Source organism: Rhinolophus sinicus, chromosome 16 (genome assembly GCF_057876585.1).
Source record: "Rhinolophus sinicus isolate RSI-liver-muscle chromosome 16, RSI-T2T, whole genome shotgun sequence".
NCBI lineage: Eukaryota > Metazoa > Chordata > Mammalia > Chiroptera > Rhinolophidae > Rhinolophus > Rhinolophus sinicus.
In genome coordinates, this window is record NC_142516.1 from 8111185 (window position 1) to 8129710 (window position 18526).

The following is an 18526-nucleotide window of genomic DNA, read 5'->3' on the forward strand; positions in this document are numbered from 1 at the left end:
CAGGGCTACTGTGCTCTAGTCCCAGCGTCTTTCCCGATTACGAGCTCCCTGCTGGCCTACGGTCTGCAAGGATGAGGTGAAGGAAGACCACGGCCATTCTTTCATTCAAAGGTGAATGAATGGAAGCCACTTTCCAGAAGAAGGCTGTTTTGTAGCGGGAATTCTTTAGGACTCTGTGAAAAAGGGACACTCCAATTCCTTTTCTCTGATTCCATGATCAAGAAGTAAGCTTTTAATTACTTGTTTATTTGCCCAAGTACCTTAGCAATAGGCTACAGGCTTGAGTACCACACAAATTGGGAAGGTATCAACTTGTTATAAATTTCATTTAAGATTTGAAAAGAGACTGTCCACAGGTTAAAAAAAATGGTACGAAATGTGACATTTTGGTACCACATCACAGAGAGCTCCTGACCTTGATCAGTGGAATCACGTTCCCCGGGACCTGGGCATACCCAATTGAACTTGAAAATTTAGCATGAGGGCTTCAGAGGTAAGGCTCGAGCCCTGGGGTCGGGGGTGAGCCCTGGAGGGGCAGCCACTGTGGGAGAAGCTGCTGGAGCTGGCCACGGGCTTCTTCCTGCCTAGAGTTGCCAAGTGATTCCAAAAGACCAGTCACAGTGACAGACAAGCATGGGCCAAATAAACAGAGAGCTGCTATGGAAAGTCTGAAAGCAACCTAAACCCAATTTACGTTTATGTAAGATTGCACTGCTTGTGCGCACTTCAGCCGGGTTACAACTTAATAACAAAACAAATTGAAGAGAAAAAAAGGCATTTCTATGTCTTGTGTTTTCCTTCTTTTACAGAAAGCTCAAATACTGGACTTCGCGGTTCAAAACCAAAGGCCTGGCCACCATCGCCCCTCACAAAGCTAGACTTGTTGTACCTGGTTGAGGTCCGTGGGCTCCAATGGCCCCCATGGAGGGGCGTGGAATGACAGGAGATTACAGAGTTAATGCCGTAGTTGCGCTGTGGCTCAGGAGTGCACACACCAAACATACACACACCAGTACATTTCCTACGAGCAGAATTTTTCAAGAGAACTTTTCCCTGAGAAATAGCTTCTCTTGAAAGCAGTACATCCCCTTCCCAAAACTCGGCTCCAATGGACATGCTCTCTGGACCAGCTTGAGACAGAACTGAGGCCTCACCTGACACCCACTTTGATTCGGAAACACCATGGGGCGTGCTCATTTTTATCTAGTTGCCGTGTCTGTGAAGTACAATGCCACAAATTACCCAGATTTCAGATTTAATATTAACCTTTAAAGGGCACGTCACAAAAAAGTATTCTCTAAATATTGGTTGTTAGTTCACTTTGTAAGTCTATCGTGGGAAATAGGTGCGAGGCTGCCACCCATCCCTGACTGTACCTGTCATCTGACAGTAACTCCTGCCACCTGACAGTAACTCCAACTGAACTCAGCAGTCCCACAAGTGAACAATTCAGCCATCCACTCTAACCGGGCGCTAAGCTCAACCTTAAGATTTAATAATAGAGCCTGCTAATATCACTCTAATTTCTAGAGCTGATGAACTTTCAGAGGCAACATGAGCTGAAATAATGAGCGCAGAGATGACAAGGAATTTTAATCCAAGGTTCTTTGAACTATCCAGTATAATAAGCACTTGTTCCTGTCTACAATGGGCATATAAAAAGGAGAAATCTAAATAATAATTGCTGTAATTATCTTAAAAAATATGCAGAGATTAAGGGTGATTATGAAAAGCTGTGTAATTGTTCCCTGAAATCATCACTGATCAAGTGGCATCTTGAAATGGCCGCTGCCAGGGAACTTTTAACACTGAACTCTATGCGGGCACGGAAATGTGACACTTTGGCTTTCTCCGTGTAAAATATTACCCTGTGTTTACGAAATTGTTTTTCATCATTTCCAGCACCCTGGCCTGCATTTTAAGTCCCCATACCAGTGCCCTGAAAAGGTTCCAAGACGCCCTTAATGGGATGTGTACGTCATTGTGGTTCAGAGCCCCAAGTTCAACTTGTTATTTATTCAAATAATTAATTACTCTTGTATCCATCGAGCAGTTTGTCATGACACATTAATGACTTGATAGACTTCTATGAACTGGTGAACACAGAACAGCAGAGCGTTTTTATCGTCATTTAATTTTAAAACGATCCTGTGTGAAATTATCTAGTCGTGAGTGATGGGAGCATAAAGAACAGACTCAGCAAAGCCCCTTTTGGATCATTGCTTTATTAATGGTAACGTCAGGGAAATGAAAAATGCTAACATTGTCATATTCCGCTGCTGGGTGGAGATGAATGGCTGGGGGAGTGGGCGAGGGTTCCAGGAGCTCACTGCCAGGACCATGCAGCTCGTCCTGGCGCCCCTCCGGGCGGGCTCAAGCTCTGCACACCCACGGGCTCCAAGAAATCACCTCCACGCCCAGGCTCCCTTTTGAGTTTATGGCTCTCGACGTCTATTACTTTGTGTGTGTGGTCTTTTTTTTTAGCTTGAATTTTCCACTAGTGATATAAAGCACCCTCACGAAAACATTTCGCTTTATTGCTTTGAACATTAAACGTTATTAATCCAATAGAAAAACGTTAAAGATATTGCTGTCACCTTTAAATGTGAAATGATATTAGGCGCTAAAAAACGCTGGGTTAGTAGAAAAGACGTTCCCTTAGTTTCTTTCAAGTCTTGAGATAACTGTGCTGGGTTGATGATAAAATAATATTTCTACATGGCTCACAGCACAACATCTGCTTAAAAGAGACTTCCTGTTCAGCTATTCTTTTATATATATATATATATATATATATATATATATATATATATATATATACAGCGAAAATTGTTTCTCGATTGTTTTAATTACAAACTTGGGACTCAATACAAAGGACTCCCCAGCAGTGTGATTCAGAGACAATAGATGGCAGGAGATCCCTGGAGAGTCACAGCCAGGCCTGCAGGCGGAACCGTGGGGGTGCCTGCCAGCCCCCACTCAGGAGGATACAAAAGGCAGCAAGGCCTTGTGCCCGCCCTCTTTGGAAAGGAGAAAGGTGGATTTCTCCTCCCTTCCTCGCTTCCTGTGTCTGTTTCCCTGATCCCAATGCGTAGCTCTGCCACCCGCTTGGATGTCCAATCTGGGGACCTGGAGCAATGGGGACTTGCCCAGGGCTGTCATTGGTCTCCAGGCCTTTACATCCCAGAGAGGAGGGTTGGTGGTGGTAGCTCACACTTACTTAAACTTCTGCTCTGTGCCAGGCCCTGGTCTAGGTGCTTTCTCTGTGTTGACTGACTTCTCATACGACCCCTTGAGGGAGGTATGTACCACCACCACCACCACCACCACCACCATCATGCCCATTTTACAGAGGACCCTCAGGCAAAGAGCAGCTAAGCGACCTGCCCAGGAGCACACAGCTGCAAGAAGCAGAGGCAGAATCGAACCCAGGGAGCCTGACTTTCCTACGACTCCATGGTGCCTCTTAACTCCATCCAGAGATCTCTCCAGAACCTGGCCCTCCTCCCCTCTGCACTGCCCTAGCCTCCAGGGGGGATGCCCATCCCTCTGGCCCTGACATTAACTGCTCTGCTCGGGGCTCCACACCCCTCCAATCACTCTCTCCTCCAGAAGGGGATGTGGAATGTAATGGAGCGGAAGCAGCTGCTTCCACAGGAGATGGAAAGCACAGCAGCAACATAGAGCATCGAGGGCCTATACTGGCACAAATGAAAACACACCTGATGCGCTGACATAGGGGTGTTAGAATTTTGAGGATAATCAGATCAAAGGACATGGGCAGGTGAAGCCAGAGGTTTGGTGGTCCATTTGGTGGAATGCCTTCCTTTTTCAGGTGGAGAAACCTGGGCCGGACTGCCCATGGCTTTCACAGGGACATCTCCAGCAAGGTGGCAGCAAAGTCGGAGCTCAAACTGCTTCTGCCCAGGGCCTGCCTCATTATGCCGTGAGAGTGGGTCCCCACCCAGTGGCAGGAAGAGCCTTGGCAAGCCAATGAGACCAGGTGGAATTCTGCCATATTTAGAGGCAGATTAATTTGGGAGAGTACAAGGGGGGGGGTCCCTCAAAGAGACAGGAGGGCACCCTCCAGAGCAGCTGAGACCTAGTACGCGAGACTGCAGATGTCACAGGCAGGGCAAAAACAGTGGTTCCAAATGGGAGCCCCACATGGAAAGTCCAGGCAGATCACCCAAATCACAGGGGACACTGCTTCTCAACCAGGGCAACTCCTCTCAGGAGGCCAGCTCACCGAAAAGAAACTCTGACAAAGAAACTCTGACTGTAGGAGTCCTGTCTCTCTGGACAGCAATCTTGTCCCTCAAGATGACACGCAACCCTGTGGGAGAGCCCAGATGAGGGAGGAAGAGAAGGGTGAGCACCGGTGAGCTCCACCTCAGCGCTTTAAAGATGGATCCTCAAAGCTGGCCCCACCCTCCAGGAGATACACCCTTTCTCTCCAAAACAGGTTCTCAACCTCCCAGGTGTGTCAGAATGACCTGGGATGCTTGTGAAAAATGCAAATACCTAGCCCCAAACCTCTGGATACTTGGGCGGAGGGACTCTGGGACAACAGCGCCACGAGAAACTCTGCTCTAAGCTTCGGTAAGGGTTTCATGGTCCAGATGACTGCAAGGGCCTCAGGGGGACAGTTCTGGGAAGCTTTGTTTGCACAAACAGGACTGTTACCCATGAGGACTAACCACAGCACGGGCAGGCATACTGTCGTCCTGGGCACAGCTGTCACTTGGTGAAAGCCTTGGACTTCGTGCCAGGCCCTGGGTTAGACCCTACCCTGTGTCACGGCCCTGGGAGGCCAGTGGGATCAGACCATCTTATGGATGTGAAGGGCAAGGAAGCCAGGCTTCCGGTCAAAGGGCGGCCAGCACTGGTAACCATGACTGTCTAGCTCAGAAGGCGGCGTCATGACACTCCGACATAATCTCAGACAAGTTGTCAAGAAATATCAGTCCCAAAACACAACCAGCTACTCTCCTCACTAACTGAGTATTTATCACTTATTATATAACCTAACCCTGGGTTTCTCTTCAGTCCAGACATTTCATGGACTGAGCCTCTAACACTCACAAGATGAAAGGAACCCAGATGGGTCCTTTGTCTTTCTCTGTATACGCAGTGAGTTTTCTGAGTACTCAGGGTTTCTATGGCTTCTAACTGCAATAGCAAGACAAAAAGATAACAAATTCAGGTAGCTTGTGACTGTCTTTTCTGGAATCCAGACAGAAGGCTTCTTCTTTTTCTACCTAACTCAAATTGAGCTCTTCATGTTTTGAAGCTAAGGAACATATTTCTAACTTTTACTGGATTCCTGACTTTCTTCCTTAAGTCTTTCTGTGCTCCTCGAGTAATGACTTCTAGCCACTTGAAAATCTGCCCTGAATTTTTTCAGAGGGACCCTTTAGTCAGAATAGTGTGGACACATTTCGATGGAACCTAGCAGCTGAAAAGGACACATAAGTTGTTTCTCTGCCACGAGGCTTTCAGGGCTGCTGCAGTAATGAGGGTGGACAGACTGCAGGCCACAGCTAGAGGGGACCAGCATGAAACACAAGGCCCAATTGGAAACCAGGGGCCTGTTTCTAAAAGTACTTTCTTTAAAGCTCCAGGAGAGGGGGAATATTACATAAAATTAAAACAAACAAAAACAAACCACACCCCTCAGGGGAAATAAACCCTGCAGGGAGGCAACGCTATAGGTCAGTGTGGAGTGAGGATGCTGGCAGGCAGGGAGCAGCTTTGAAATGAGAGGAGACAGAACTCAGAGACCCAAAGTTATACGAACCACAGAGCGAACACCTGTGGCGCTTCGGAACTTTCCTACGGGGCTGTACATCCATTATCTCTCTCCTTCATCCTACTTTCCTCCCTGTGCCCCACGAGGCTGACCCTGTTCCATTTTCACCATGACAACACCCGGGCCCAGAGGTTTACTGGCTTGCTCAATGCGACCCAGCAGGCCAGTAACAGAACCGGGCGTTGAATATGGGTCTCCTGATGGCTATGTAATCATTTATTGGGTCAGTGGAAAAACCATTTGAGCAGAGCCCTGGAAGGGACCCCAGAACCCAAAGTTAAAGGTTGCCTCTCGGTGAGAGAATGCTCAGGGCTGCTGGTCTGGGTTCTCAGAGGACACGGGTCATTAACAGGCTGCCCAGTCTTTATTACGAAAGAATTTCCAAATCCTCTTTTGACAGGCACGCTTTGAAAGCACACCTTTTTTTTTCTTTCTTTGCTTGTTTTTATTGTTTAGTTTTGGCAGAAAGGGGGCCAGCCTGGTGATTGGGGCTCTCAGCTTGATTCCATCCAGGTTGGACACGTGCCAAATCGTGATTTCATTTTTCACTGAAGGTTGTGAAAACACAAGGTGGCTTTCAATGTTCTGCCTGTAAAAGCTCAAATGGCCAGGAGCTAGGGATGCTACTCTAACACACCTCTTTTCCCTCTGTAGAATGAGACGGGACACTTCCACATGTCCCTTAAGTCCACCTGAGGGTCGTCTGGGGTAAGATGAAACGCAGAGAAGGCAGAAGTAGAGGGAGCTGTCCTTAATGCCTGACACAGGCTCTCCTTTGGTACCTGAGAATATAACATCGTGATGCTTACTGCTGAAAATCCCAAAGGTCATGACGCGAAATAATTTGTCACTTTGTCACTTGTCAAGCTGGAGTTCCGTGAGCGGGGTGTTTGGCCAGTCAGTAGGCCTGCCAGCCACTCAGCACGTGAATTTCATCCCAACTGGGCTACTCCCCACTTTCCTCCTGAAAAAGCAGTAACTTCACTGAAGTGATTGTTTCTTTATTTAAAACAAAAACTGACTCCACGAAAGAGCCAACTGCTGGTTCTGGAAGGGAATGGGTCCCAATGGTCTGAAAAATGAAGGGGCCTAGCTGGTGGTGGGGGTGCGGAAAGGAGTCTGGGATCGATTACAGAGTGGAATGTGGCTGGGGGTGCAGCTGGGCTCTGCTCTTGGAGGGGGCGAGGCCCCCGTGTCATGGTGTGGAAATAAGAACGGGGATTCGGGAGCGAGGTGTGGCCAGGGCTGTGACGGCGAGAAAACTGCTCCTCCAGGAAGAGAGGAAACTTCAGTGAGAGTGAAGAGCTGGTTAACTGGTGGTGTGAAGATGTTAGCAGAAAGCACAGGATTCTCGATGCTTCAGGATAAAAGCAGAGAGCCGGGAACACGTCCAAGAGCAAAGATGGTTTGAGAATTTTAAGAGGCCTTCTTTTCCTCTTTTATTTTGTATAAATGGACATTAAAGAGGGACTCTATCACCCAATGCTGCTGCTGGTGAAACAATGACTAACAAGGCTTTAGAAGCTGGTGGAGGAGAATGGTGACTGGATCAACCAATGTTCAGTGCAGACGAACTTGGCCTCTGTGGGAGACAATGGCTTTGCAAACCTCATATTCCAGAAGGAAAGAAAGCTTCCGAGTCAAGGTGGCCTAAGAACAACTGATCCTTCTCCTCCCCAGCTCTGTAATGGTCTTTACTCTTCAGCCGGGCTCATGCCAGCATTTAGGACATCCTGAGGTGGGGAGCGGGGGGGCAAAGATGGCAACCTCGGCCAAGTACACCGACAGCCTGATTAGAAAAACCCCGAGTTTTGGCCCAACTCTTTTTACATAAACTCACAGTTAAAATTATTAACAGTGATGTAATATATGGAGGAATTTATTTTAGTGACAAAATTTATTTAAATAACGTATAAATAATGTTGAATTTTATGTATAGAATCATTAGTTCTAAAGATTCATCAAATTGGTTCACTTTTACATTACTGCATTTTGTGAGAGAAATTATGTGCTAAAGGACTGTTTTTAAATTTGGGCATTTGGAAATATCTTGGGAAAACATTTATGGCCTAATTACCCTATCGGGAAGAGATTTTCAAGATGACTTCTCAAAGTTTATTGTTCTAAATTCACCCACAACAGCAAAGCCATAACATGGAGCATGAGAGGCTCAAAAATTCACCCCACCCCAATTATTTAGTTGGGGGTTTGGGGATCTAATAGTATGCAGGGTGCAAATGAACCATGTCCATATCCCCTGAAAACTTATCTTGACTCTCAAATGCCTTTGGATATGGCCAGGGCCACCGTTCCATTTGCCAGTCCCCGGCCACTGTGGTTTTCACAGTTACAGAGACTGGGGGTTCAGGGGAGCAGCTGCAGAGTTGTGAACAGTGCCCAAACACGGAAATTTCTTCCAGTAATAATAATTTTAAAAACTACTTTGTCCCACTAGGCTTTAACTGACCAAATATCAGCGTGGGGGAGGGAGGAAAGAGGCTGCAGCAACGTGCGACCTGGTGGTGAGTGAGTGGGTACAGAATTTAAGAGAACAAAGTGCCGGCGATCGGGGAGCCTTTGTAGTTGTGGGGACCGAGGGGCGGTGCAAACACGTTTTAACAGCCAAACTCCTCCTTTCACACATGTGTAAAACCTTTGGAATTTCACTGGAAAAACTTTATTTCGAAAGTAATCTTTGAAGTTTGGAAATTAAAGCAGGAAGGCTATTTCTCTAAAGAGAGATAGTTTCAAACTGCTGAAGGGACCAAAGGAAGGTGCTAATGGGTGCTAAGTGGCACCAAGGAAGTTTGAGCTTTACTTTACATGTTCGTCTTTCTCTTTTAGATTTTCCTGGATGGGACGTGGGACATGAGACATTCGTTTCCTCTCTCTTAGGGCCTGATGGACCCTCACCCTGGGCCTGGATGGTAACCAGGTTGGTGATGATTCAGAGATAAAGGGGGCCAGAGGGTGTGCATGTGTGTGTGATGTGTGCAAACATGCATGTGAGGATGTGCATGCATGTGTGATGTGTGCAAACATGCATGTTAGGATATGTGTGTGATGTGTGCAAACATGCATGTGAGGATGTGTGATGTTTGCAAACATGCATGTGAGGATGTGCGTGTGTGCAAACATGCATGTCAGGATGTGCATGTGTGTGATGTGTGCAAACATGCATGTGAGGATGTACGTGTGTGCAAACATGCATGTGAGGGTGTGCATGTGTGTGATGTGTGCAAACATGCATGTCAGGATGTGCATGTGTGTGCAAACATGCACGTGAGGATGTGTGTGTGTGTGTGATGTGTGCAAACATGCATGTGAGGATGTGCGCTGTGCACGTGCGCGCGTGTGTGTGTGAAAATGTGGCATGGCAAAAAGAAACGCATGAACCTTGTAGGTGAGCAGAGGCCAAGCCTCTGTGACTAAACACCCCTTCCACGCAGCTCCAGGGGACACGAGTGCCAGTGCTGTTGGGAACGGGATGTGTTCACAGTCCGAGTCGGAGGAGAGGAAACAGTCACTGAAATTTCTAACCTCAGAGCTGAAAATAAAACTCAAACTTGAGAACACAGCCGGGGCAAACGGTGCCTCCGCTACTCCACCTGAGCACTCGAGTCCCTTTCCTGCCCCCGCCAGGCCCCTGGCCCACCTCCACGCAGCTGGCTTCCTTCTTCCTTCTCCCTTCTCCCCTGCTCATTCACCTGGCCTGCAGGGCTGACCCACCAAGTGGGCAGGGATGCCCGGGGGACCAGCTGTTCTGGGGAGGGCTCATAGGGAGGTGGCACTTCCATGGGGTTTGTATATGTGACACCAGCACAGGCAAAAATGGATGCTCAATAAAAACCTGCTGAGTTGAAGAAATCGGGATTTTTGTCATCCTTGTGTGTCTGACGGCTGACAAGGCACTTTCAGTGTGTCTTTTCTTCAATTAGTCTTTCCCACAATCCCCACTAGACAGAAGAGTGACCTGAAGCTCAAAGAAGGTGAGTGACTTGTCTTAGGGGCAGAGCTGGGACTTGAATCCAGGCCATTTAAAATGAAACCATGTCCGATAGCCACTCCCCCTCTCCCCGCAGTATTAGCAGGTCACTTATCCCAGAGAAAGAACTGGACTGCAATTTGCAGAAATGACTGGAAAAGAAAGATTTGTGAATTTGCTAAGCATTTCACAGTTCCTTTATTTTTGGCATCAGTTAGCAATTATCCTTGAACTTCCCTTCTTCCCCTCTCCCCAAGATATTTTAATTACTATTCCAATGACTTCAGCCAAGAAACTCACCCAAACCCAATGCACCTTGGCCCCTGCACCCCACACCCAAACATACGTGTCAGACAGAAAGGCATGGGGGAAATGGGCTCCGACAACGCTTTCTTTCCTCCGCTGATTGAAGCACTTTCCACTTATTAACCCAGCACAGAGAGGCTGAACAGAGGCCTTGTTATTTCCAGCAACATTCGGAACATAACCAATTTCCAGTACAGCCAAACAACCTGGAGGCCCCGTGGAGGTTGGCTGCCCCAAAATCACCAAACAGACTGTGCTCCAACGGGGAACATGCCTCTCTGGCTCCCAGGCCAACTCCGAGGGCCCATCCGCCTGTGCACACATGAAGCTGAGCGCTGGCCGGAGTAGATGCACTAGCGGGAAAGCATCCCAAGGCCAAGGGCAGGGCCTGTTTTCTTCGCCTTTTATGGCCCAGAATCAAGCAGAGTGACCAGCGGGGAGGAGGGCTCAGGGTTTAACAAATGACTGGCTGAAAAGCCTGAGCCTGAATACCGGGAACTGTGCCGGGTCCATTTTTTACAATGCAAATTCTACTTGGGAGCCCTGCTTGTGGGTACATGTGCAAACCTGCATGTGTGCGTGGCCACATGGGTGTGCATCTGTGTGCACATTCGTGACGTGGAGATCCTCTGGGGCACTCTCCTTTTTTCATCTACCAGAAAAAAGGAGGGACCTCTGTTGGTCACTGATACCCCAAGCACCTGAAGAAGCCTTTGACAAGTTGAGCCCCCCCCCGCCTCCCACTCGTCCTGGGGCTGCTGGGAATGGGGTCTTTCCACACAACTTCCGCACGACCAGTAAGGGGGGCTGAGGAATGACTTTTATAACCGCCAAGCCCACGACATTCCAGGTGTCCACAATCAACCAAGCTGCATGGAATTTACACAGAGACTCAGCAAACAGCTTGGGATCAATCACACGACTCACGTAATCTGCTCTTTATATGCACCTGGCTTTTCATTGCTTACCTGTCACCACAGGCTGTGAGTTCCTGCTCATCTCTAAAGCTAAATCCCAAAGATAAATAAATGCTTTCAAAGGACAATGTCCTGGGCACCCAGCCCAGGCCCTCCAGAGTTTTGTCTCTTCCCACCTCTCTGAGGGAGAGGGCAGTCCCACCCTGGAGGTCCCCTTTCCGCCGCCTGCCCCCAGCGTGTTTGAACTACTGCTGCCTGTGAGGCTGGGGGTATAGGCGTGATTGAATCCACTTCTCTCAGAGCCTTGCTGCGGTCTGGTCTCCATGCTCCTCCTTGTAGCACTAAAGGACTGACGGGTGCAGCCAGTTCTCAGAATCACCCCCTCAACAGTGCCCACTCCCTCACCGGAAGCAGAGGGGTGGGTCCCTTTAAACAAGTCCCCTCACTGTTCTGCAGTGGGAGCACCTCCTGTGGGCCAGGCCACTTGACAAGCTTCAGCTCATTGAATCTTCACTGTATCCTCTGAGGAGGCTTTTCCTGCCTCCATTGCTGTTTCTACAATGGAGGAAACTGAGGCCCAGAGGGTGAAGGGCCTGGCTCCTGGTCATAGTTTGGGGGGGGAAGGCAGAGCTGGGGGCCACTAGGCCTCCCAGGCCTCATGCTCCTCCTCTGACCCCTGCCCTTCCAGAGAAGCAAAGATGTCACCAATGAGGACTAGGCCACACCCTGTGGTAGACACAGGCATTTACGCCCAGCAGCACCATAGCCTGTCACCATGGCGCCTAGTCACCGGTGGGAGAAGGCCAGAGAGCTGAGATGCCCGTGCCTTATGGTCCCCACCCCCACCCCCACCCCTCACTTCCTGTTTCATGTCTGCAACTACAAGGCCTGCAGGGTGTCCCTGGGATCGTTCAGCTGCCCTAGTGACCTCGATTCCAGGTGCCATTTCTCTGCTTGGGTACCAGCCCTGAGCAAGGGACAAATGCCCTTCCAACCTCAACCACACCCAGGACAACAGAGTGTGGAAGTTAAGAGTAGATGCTGGACCAGCCTGCCTGAGCTGTGTGACTGTGGGTAAATCAACTAAGCTCTCTGTGCTTTCATTTCTGCATCTGTAAGCTGGGATTAATGACCTATACCTCTTAGGGATGTTTTGAGAGTAGAAGAGATGGTTTGGGTAAAGTGCTCAGAACAGGGGCTGACACTCCATAAATGCCAGCTAAGTGTTATTGTTATTATTATTCGCTTCCCAATCACGAAAGAAAACGACCAATGTCTGTTCTGGAAACCCTGTCTCTACCCCACCCCCAACCCTATAATAAGCGGTTTCCTGTAACTAATCTTCACCCAGGGGAGGGAGCAGGACCGGGAGGGAGGGCGTCCTAGATCCAGGAGACTGCCATGACATGACAAATAAGCTGCAGGCTGACAGTGTCTCCAAGACATATTGGAGTTTACTTTGTCATTTGGGCTTGCCATCTGTGCCGCCGCGATGGGGGCTGGCTTCCCAGGCTGCTCTGGGAGCAAGAGGAGAGTCCACTGGTCCCTGGACAGATCTGCAAGCTCAGGCGGCCATTAGTTAGGCTGTATAATGAGAGGACAGGAAACTCGCCCCTCGCCTCCCTGGGAGCCAGGCCTCCCTTCCCAGGGAGGGCCCTGGGTCGCTGCTGTACATGCTGCACGTCCCCAGCAGAGCCCGTCGCCTAATGAGCCTTCCTGCCCGCGCTTCTCCGCAGCCTCTGCTGGGGCCCAGGCCCAGGCTGTCAGCCAGAGGGGAGACCGGATGGTGACATGAACTTGACGGCAGAGCCCTCACAGTCAACTCTGATGTTACACACGCCAGGAGGCCGGGGGTACATACTGATAGAGCCAAGCACTGCCCTCATGGAGTGTGCAGTCTAGGAAATGAGAAAGAAACTTAACACTAAGAGCAGCAGAGTGTGAAAGGTGATGACAGAATTCTGTGGAAGGCACAACGGAGGCACCCTGGGGGTGATTTACTGTGTGACGTTGGGAAACTCACTAAACCTCTCTGAACCTCAGGTCCTCGTTTATAATACCATGTGCTTCCCAGGGTGGTTGTGAGGATTAAATAAGTTCATACAATGGAAGTGATTTCACTCAATAAATACTAACTGTTATTGCTAAAACCAAATAGACACAGGTGTCACTTGCTTCTCCATGGCAAGATTGGTCAAGAGAGGACAGAAGCCAGTTGTTCTCATTGCAGGTAACGCCACACAACTCACCCCAACCTGAGCACAGCTGCCCGTGGGACTCAGGGCAGGAAAGGTAGGAAGTGGCTAAATTTGCCTAAATTACAGGCTGTCCTTACTTTTAACCATGAAGAATGACTCTCTGCCTTCCTCTGGAAATGAGCCTTAGCAAGGAGGTACTATGGGCATATTCACTCTCATCCGAAACCACGTTAATGACAGGAAACCAGGGAGGCCGGGCCTGTCTGTCAGACAGACAGCCTGAAAGAGAACGGCCCGCGGATCTCTGTGGTCCCATCTGCCAGGATCGCTCTGTGGACGTCTGCGTTGTGTGCCTGCGGTCACCCAGCCTTCGCCAATGACCCACTTCAACAAACTGAAGAGCGCATCTGATTTCCACAGTTTGTATTTCAATTTTCATGGTGGTGGGTCATATCCATCTGGTGTGTGTGGGGCCCCTCACTCTCCAAGCAACCACTGACTGCCCCCAGGCTCTGCCCCACACAGGGCATGTTACCAACCAGACTTGTTCTCTGGGCTGGGCACACAGCAGTTCTCAGTAACTGTTTGCTGCACGACTGATGTCCCTGTTGAATTCTCATTGCCCCTGTGTGAGAGGTATAAGTTTTCTTGCCACAGATAGGAAAGCAGTGAGCCTGAATGAAAGCGTCTGCAATTTATGGGATCGCGCCCAGCCTGGAAGGAGGGGGTCTCCAAAGCCCCTACCCCCTCTCTACGCCATGCTGCCTAGTGTTCTTGTGTGTGTCCCTGGAGTATCACCAGGGAATGGGGGAAAGCTTTCAAAGAGCACCTCCAATGATCAAAGTAATTAAAAGAAAAATGAATTAGTTGGTGTTTCATGATGAACTCTAAGAACAGAAGAGTCTAGTAGCAGCAATCAGCCCCTTTAATAACAAGATAACGATGTAGCAAAGAAAGATTGAACTGAGCTGGACTTGGCCCCATGTGCTGGGACTGGGGAAACTCTGAAAGCAGAGCTCCTGCCCACAAGGAATGGGCAAAGGGGATGCAGGGCAGCTGACGTACCTATGGAGGGCGCTTGAGAGAGGTGTGCTTATACTCAGGTACAAAGGTAGGCTGGAGGTGGTCACAGAAGGAACCAGAGGAAAGCAGGGATGGCTTCCAGGAAGAGGAGGGGTTAGTGCAAGTCCGAGGCTGGGGAGGATCTGGATGGGGAACAGGAAGGCTTTCTGGGGCAGGAGGAAACCAAAAGGCCTGAAGAGGAGCCATGCTTGGCCAGAGCAGAGGGAGGAGCGACAGAGCCCATAGCCAGGGTCTGGTGCCCCTGCAAAGTGCCTGAGAGCCATCATGGGACAAGAACATTATGGAACTTAAGGCCAAAAACACGAAAAGGAACAAAAAGGGATAATTTTACTTTGATGAAGAGTAAAACACACAGTCATAAACCTTCAGGGCCTAACACTACACTAAAAAACAAAATAAAAACAATGCTCAAAAATGATAATGACATAAGAAGAAATTTACAAAACAATAAAAGTTACCATTCTTTGGCCTAGGATGGATGGATGTATATGTGGCTATGGATATGGATATATCCATCCAACCTACTTGATCAAAGAATGGTTTTGTGTGTGTGTGTGTGTGTGTGTGTGTGTGTGTGTATCTCAAACATTGTGCCTTACAGAAAGAAGACATATTTTTCAAGTGTGTATGTGTGCGTGTGTGTGCGCGTGTGTATCTCAAACATTGTGCCTTACGGAAACAAGACATAGTTTCAAATGTCAATGGGACATTTAATAAAACTAAATAGATAGTAGGTGACAAAGAATGTCTAAATACATTCTAAAAAATAAAAAATTATACAGGCCACATTCTGTGACCACCGTGTAATAAAATTAGAAATTAATAAGAAAAGGTTAAACAAATCTCAATAACTCAGAAAAAAGTATTTTGTAATATTTGAGTCAAAGAGGCAATCAAAACTAAAATTACTATACATTTATAAATGTGAATACTATGTATCAAAATAACATCTAAAATACGCAAACATTTATATAGCTTTAAATTCTTGAATTAAAAATAAAAAAGAACTGAAAACAAATGAGGTAGCCAACCCAAGAAGCTATAAAAAACAAAATAAGCAAAACCAAATTAGAAAAAAGGAAATAAAGATAGAATTAAATAATGAAACATAAAGCAAAAGCCTAATGCCTTTATGAATAAATCAAAAACTGGTTACTTGAAAAGATAAATAAAACAAATCCTTAGCAAGAATAACCAAGAAAAAGGGAGAACAAAATAACATTAGGTATATATTTGACTACAGGTATATTAATTTTAAAATCAAAAACTCTTAGGCACAATTCTGTACCACTAAACTTTAAAATTTAGATGAAAGGGATGACTTTTCTTTCAAAGAAAATGTAAATGACAAAATTGACTCAAGAAAAAGCAGAAAACCTGAAAAAATATCAATCACTGTGAAAGAAACTGAAATTGTCCCTTTTCCCAAAATAACCTTAGCTCCCTCAAGGGCTTCCAGGTCCAATTAGTTTTTATAGGGAAATTTCTTTTCATCCCCCCCTGCCCCCACAAGGAACAGAAATTACAATACTTTAAAAATATTCTTATATTTGAAAGAAATAAACTCCAAGTCATAGATCACTGAAAAATAATATCTTCATAAGCACTGAGCCCAATCTCACCTATGTTATAAAACACATAAAATACCAAAATCCTAACTTACATAACAACAGCTCAAATCTGGTACTATACTTAAAGAATAATGCACCACAGTAAAGTAGGATTTATTTCAGAAATATAACAATAATGTCCTAAATGCTAAATTATCAAAATAAAATGATCTGTGTGAAAGTTAAATGAGAATGAATACAATATTGTACTGATAGATTCAGAAGTAATTTTTCTATGAAATTGAAATTAGTGCCTGAATTTAATTAAAAAAACAACAACACAACAACAACTCCCAGGAAAACAGGACTAGAAGAATCACTTCTTTAGCATGATCAAACTGTCTCTTCTAAATTACCAGCCTATCTCAGACTTGATGGCAGAGCACTAGAAACATCCCCACTGAAGTCAGGCTCCAGATAAGAATGCGAGCTATTGCCACTACCGTTTGCTGCTTTGGATGCTCTGGCCAATAATACGAAGCAAGAGAATGAAATGAGGTATTAATGTTATCAAAGAGACAAACTTATATCTGCAGATAATGTTGTTTTCTACTGAGAAAACCCAAGTAAATCAAGGAAGCTACTGGAAATAACAAGTGTACAGAGAGGTGGCCAGATACAAAATGAATATTCAAAATCCAACAGTATTAAAAAAAATTATACACACTCACACACACACACACACACAGACATACACACACACATATACAATTCCTAGTTAAAACAGAATGGGCAAAGCAACAAGAAAAAAATTTTAAACCTAGGAATTAAGTAAACTATAATACTTTACCAAATGACATAAAGGAACAGTTGAATAATTGGAAGAGTTAGATTACATTTCTAGAAGGAAAGATTAAGTATTTTGAACATGACCATCTTCCCTAAATTAGTTATAACTTCAATAATTTCTCAATCAAAATCTTGAAAGTATTTTTCTTTGGAACTTAAAGTGATTCTAAATTTCAACTGGGTAAAAATTCAGCTAGAATTTCCAGAAACATTTTGAAAAACAACTACAAAGAATAATAAGACAGGATATCAAAACATACACATTTATAATAACTAAAAGTGTGATCTTCCCATTAGAATATACATTCAAGTCAGTGGAGCAGGACACAAGCCACAAAATATATCATAGCAGATAACATGAGGGCAATATAAGATTGTTTTCAAATGAAAGATTATTTAGTAAGTGGTGCTGGGACAATGATAAATAATTTGGAAAAACATAGTTAGAGCCTTAGGTCATACGTCAAAACAAATTACAGATGAATATTAGATTTAAATGTTAAAAAAAGAAAAGAAAAAAGAAGGTGTCAGAATATACCATGAGATAGTAAAGTCCTTTCTAAAATGTGATGGTAAATGCATGAAATACAAAGAAAAGCAAAATTGAAGGTCAAACCACAAACTGGAAAAAAAAAGCAGTAGTAATATGAGAGCAAAAACAGACCTTTTTCCATAAGGAGCTGCTACAAGTCAATAAACAAAAGCCAGACTTCAACAGAGAAGAAGCAAGGTTTGAGCAGGTGGGGAGAGGGTACAAATGGCCAATCAACAGAGGGAAGAGAACCCCTCACCAGCAGTCAAGGAGATGGAAACTAACAGTAAGATGCCATCTCATCTTTCCAACTGATAAGGATTTTACAATAACAGCAAGTTAGTAAGGCTGAAGGGGAGGATTTGAAATTCCTTGCATATGTGGAGTGTAAATGGATTCAACTATTTTGGTGGTAAATTTGTCATTACATATCAAAATGCTTCAATGTGCACACTTACCCTAAAGAACAAAGATTTATCTGAAGGAATGTTCACCAAAGTATTAGTTTTAAAAGTGAAGACAATGTAAGTATCCAGTCACAGAAGACTGGTTAGATAAAGGACATTACATACTTTTATACATAAATGTATATGGTATAGGAACAAAGTTGAAAGAATTACCCTAGAATCGTGTTTCTCTAGATAACGGGTTACGAATATTGATTTTCTTCTCTATACTTTTATGTATTTTCCAACTTATCTAGAATGAACACGTTAAACACATTACTTTTATAATTCAGAAAAGTCTGTGTCTGTTTTTTTACTGTTCTGTCTAGCAACAAACTTTTCCTTTAGGTTCTTATACTAGGAACTGCTGAGTCCCACCAGCCCTGAGGCAGAACTTTCTGGAACACCTCTGTTCCACCCGTGGGAAAGGAGAGGAGGGCAGCAAGACAGACCACCTGGCCCAACAGCTTCATTTTGCAGCTGGGAAAACTGAATCTCAGAGAAAGGAAGTGACTTCCTGAAGTTTGGAGGTGGTTCAAATAAGCCGTAAACCCCAAAGAGCAGTGCTGTTTCTACCACACGGGAACACCTGTGAAAATCCCTGAACTGACACCCAACTATCCCAGGAGAATTCAGCTCCTGATGACTTGAAGATTAGCTACAGACACTATAGAGGTCAATGTTTCCCAAACTTTAGGACACAGTGTCTCTTGTCCTAGCTTTACTTACTTTTCCCAGTATAGTCATTGAATTTACATTTTTCTTTACATCTGAAAACTCACTTTTTAAATTTTTTAAAAATTAAAATTCACTTTCACTTTTTAAAATTTCATTTTTTCGGAAACTCA

General features: G+C 45.7%; 1 protein-coding gene and 1 long non-coding RNA gene across 7 annotated transcripts in view; one reads left to right on the plus strand and one right to left on the minus strand.

Moving 5' to 3' along the window:
* MVB12B (multivesicular body subunit 12B) overlaps nt 1-18526 on the minus strand; it is a 182806-nt gene that overhangs the window by 49302 nt on the left and 114978 nt on the right. The gene's annotated exons all lie outside the window — the stretch shown is intronic.
* LOC148754950 (uncharacterized) lies at nt 3087-10983 on the plus strand. Its single transcript, XR_016019283.1, has 4 exons — nt 3087-7457; nt 8268-8334; nt 8657-8747; nt 9262-10983. It is a non-coding gene; the product is annotated as an uncharacterized LOC148754950 (long non-coding RNA).